Source organism: Phaethon lepturus, unplaced genomic scaffold, assembly GCF_000687285.1.
Source record: "Phaethon lepturus isolate BGI_N335 unplaced genomic scaffold, ASM68728v1 scaffold14315, whole genome shotgun sequence".
Lineage (NCBI taxonomy): Eukaryota > Metazoa > Chordata > Aves > Phaethontiformes > Phaethontidae > Phaethon > Phaethon lepturus.
Genome location: NW_010542762.1, coordinates 11,899 through 16,108, shown reverse-complemented (window position 1 = coordinate 16,108; position 4,210 = coordinate 11,899).

Genomic DNA, 4,210 nt, shown 5'->3' with positions numbered 1-4,210 from the left:
CCTAGTGTTTCTGTGATTCTGTGAAATAAAACCCTGACTGTTTTTCCTTGCAGACAGACAACACTAGTTGTCTATATCATGTCTCTGGCGGGAATGATAGCCTACACCTTCACTCTGAGCCTAGGCCACCTCTGGGTGGTCTTTGCGACTGCAGGCATGCTGGGGTAAGTTCATGTGTGGGCTGCTTTCCTCTACATGAGAGCTGCTAGGGGATAAGCAGGGAGCCAGAGCTCATGGCACAGGAGGGATTGGGGAGAGCTGTATCCTGTGTGTGGCTCCTGTGTGGTTTAAGGACAAAATGATCTGCTCTTCCCATATCTCTCTTGTATGTATTTCATTAGAGTCAGGGACATTAGCATGGCCCTGCTCAGCCTCAGCTGCCTTAAATGTTCCAGTTAATCAAGTGAAAGCACAACCCCACAGACGACCAACGGGCAGGAATGAAAAGCGTGTGGGCCTGGGTGGCTGTTTGACCATGTTGGGGATCATACCCCTAACAGTTACTTGTAGGAGATGCTGCTTTTAATGCCTTGTTCTTGTAGCAGCTCCCTGTGCCTTGAGGCTGTAGGCAAAGATATTTCTGGGTAGGAGGAAGACCTGTGCCATGGTAAGGGAGTCAGACAGCTGCCTGGGCTGTGACAATGCAAGGGGAAACATCCTGTGCAGTCAGTGAAGCATCCCACAAGGGATATGGGCTATGCTGTGCCTCTTCAGTCTTCCTTCTGGCAGTTGCTGAGTCTTCCTTTCTGTGTGTTTCGTTACAGGTTTTTCATGACAGGATACCTTCCCCTGGGCTTTGAGTTTGCTGCAGAGTTGACATATCCAGAATCAGAAGGAACATCATCAGGGCTACTTAATGTCTCAGCACAGGTAGGTGTGCTGTTTTCCCTTTGCTTGCCTCTTTATAGGCAGAGATTAAATTGTAGTTCTCAGCTTTGACTCCTATTTCTTGTCCATGATTATTGTAATGTACTGCAGATCTAAGCACCCCAGGACCTGTTTTTTTGAATGGTGTTCCTCATGGCATTTCTTTAGCGGCACCCATTCTGTTTCTGCTTAGGAAGATCCATCAGGATGCCAGTCATCCTTGCCTTTTCCAACATTGCTTCTAACAGCCTAGGACCTGGCTCTTCTCCAGTGAGAAATGGGATTCCAGCCTTAAGGGTCACCTCTCTTCCCATCAGCTGCAAGGAGGTGCCTCTGGATGTGTTTATAGCCAAATTTTAGCCTTGCTAGCCCAACAGCTTGGCTGGCCTGTATGCTCTGATACTTCAGTAAAGCTGGGAAGCTGTTTGGGCTGCTTTGTATTAACAACATAGTTTGACACTGCCTTTGTTTGTAGATTTTTGGTATTGCCTTCACCATTGGCCAAGGACAAATCATGGATCGCTTTGGGACAAAGGCAGGAAACCTCTTTCTTTGTTCCTTCCTGTTCCTGGGGACCATTATGACAGGTAATTAAATTTTTCTTTGTTCCTCTGCTGTGACTCTTACCCTTGGGCTTGCCATATGAATGGAAGGGCTCTTGCATGTAGTGGTGCCTGCAGGAAAGGACAGGACCCATACACTAGTCCCATAAAAATGCTGCTGTGCTTCTTTAACCATCTGGCCTGTGTTACAAAGAAGATCCAAGGCTTCTTGCCCTGGCTGCTGGCTGGGGTCTCAAAGATGCACTTTCTACATGCTGCAATAAGGAGTCTCTATCCTGCCTGTTTCAGAAGTGCCCTCTGCCTCATCCAAGAGAGCGGTTTCCCGTGCTCACCATAACGTGTTCCTGTCTCCTCTGGGGCCTCTACTGCCCCTTTGAGTCTCAGGGAAATTGATTTGGGCTCTGCATGGTGACTTAACTGCCTTCACATCTCTCTTCCTCCCTCTGTCCCAGCATTCATTAAGGCTGATCTCCGAAGACAGCAGGCCAATTTGGATAATGAACAGACAGTGAGTAAACCCCTCTTCAATCCCTGCTGTGCCCCTGCTATTAGCTCAGGACAACACCTAACCCCTCTCCTTTCTAGGAATGGGGCTGGCCCTTTGAGTTGCAACTGCAGCTGTGATTCTCTTTTATCCCACCACTTCTTGCCCAGCCTGTGGGGAAGCTCCTTGTTGGCATTTTCAGATGGGTGGCTGTAATCCTAGCTCTGCCAGCTACTGTGGCCTCTGTTTGTTTACTGTTAATGTTGCACAGAATGTGTAGGCTCTGGTCCTCTGGGAGTCTGCAGGGCTTCACACATCTTCGTTTTGGATAAGGACAGATGTAGGGCAACGCTGTGCTTGCTTCTCTCCTCTGATAATGCAGTGCTTTGCCCTTGTTTAGAGCTGGGTAACTATTATTCCAGGCCCCTAGGGAGGCAGGTTATTCCTCTTATTCCCTGTCCTCAGCTGCCAGGTGTGGTCCAGTGTTTCAGACTGGAGGAAGCTAGGTGGCAAAGCCCAAATGAGGGCCTGAGCAGCCTGGCTCCCCACACATTGCACAGTGCTGCAGACAAGACTGCTAGTTCATGTGTGCACACCAGAGCTTGAGGTATGATGTCCCTGTGGCATACTGTGCAATAAATGCAGTTGTTTGCATGTGGGAGAGGGCCTCTGGTGGACTAACTGCAGTGGGTACTCCTAGAAGGAGAGAAAGGGAGGGGACTGGTGTTTTTTTGAGGCTCTTGTCCTTATTGCTCTGGGCTCCTCTTCTAGGACGTTAGCAGAGACGTCCACTCAACGTTCATGAAGCCATCAACGACCATGACTAGCAAAGTGCATAAGCTCAGTTCTCTGCTGGCTCGAGTCAGCTCTTTTCAGAAGACAGTGCTGCCTTCCTCCAGATAATCTAACCAGTCCGATCTGGAGAGAGACCAGAAGGTCCAAGAAGCAGCTCTGCTCCGACCAGCTGCTCAGGAAGGTGGATTTTCAATTACAAAATATATGCTTTTTTATTTTTATTTTATTTTTTATTTATTTTTACTGAACTATCCGAGCACAAATGCAGAGGGTAGGATAAGTAACAGGAGTTGATGCTGCCTTGAGTAGTTCTTGCAAATATAATTCTAGACTAGATGCAGGGTGGAGGGCTGTACAATTTATCAAGTTTGGGTCAAGGGATACCCCCTCACTGCCATAACTTTAAAAGAATTCCTGCTTTTCTTTCTGCTCTGAGGCTTACAACTTTGGCTGATTTTAGCAGTGGTGAGTATCATGGTCTACGGGACCAAGCTAGAAGACAGCTGCTCTCCCAGAATCCTGGTGTGAATGGGGCTAACTGGAACACACTTAGCTAAGCTGAGCTGGGGTAAAGACTAGTCTGTTTTGATATACACCAAACTGCTTGTATCCCGCAATTAACAGTGCTGAAGTCAAAGGCAGAAGATGAATTCTAAGGCCAAATCATCCTCCGCAAGCCCTGAGGCAACAGGGTTGTAATGAGGGATGTGCTGGTCACACTGTGAGTTAATGCATAACACATGTGGAAGACCCAAGAAATATCAAGGTCATTTGGCAGCTAACATGGTGCCTAGTAGTAGTAAGGTCCTTTCCTTGAATTGTACACTTTTGCTTAAGCCATCTTTAGCATAAATCCTTTTAGTATCAATACAATTGTAAGAGCTTCCTGCTGGAGGGGGGAGTATGTTGAGTCCAGAGCAAAGTGGTACACGTGCCATTTCTATAATCCTAATAGCGTCCAGAACTGACTGCACTAAGAACCAGAGGGATGTGTGTGAGGTAACAGGTCTCAGTCAGTCAAAAACTTCACTGGCAGCTCCTTCCCCCTGAGGGGTCATGCTCTGAGAAAGTCATGATGGACACCTCACCACACCCCAAATGTGGCTTCCACATGGCTGAGCTCACCTGGGTACTTCTCAAGCTTAACAAACAACCCCAGGCGCATGACCAACTGAAGGTGGGCTGAACCTGGTGTTCTGCACTAACATGAATGCCTCAGGGAAGCAGCCAGCTGGGGTTGGGCATTGCGTGCAGCCTTTGTGGAGGCCTCTGATGGAGTCAGGTGCTGGAGCTTTTCTACATGGCACAGTGGCCTTACACATGCTTTGGTGATTTTACTGGTTTCTTCCTTTGCCTGTTCCTCTTTTTTATTTTACCTCCTTTCATGTCCCTCCCTACTTGCCTCCATCTTTTCTGGGATGGTGACTTGTGGCTGTTGTTACAGAGACTCCAAGGCAACAATCAGATCATGGATTACGGGACTGTAGATTGTAACCCTAAC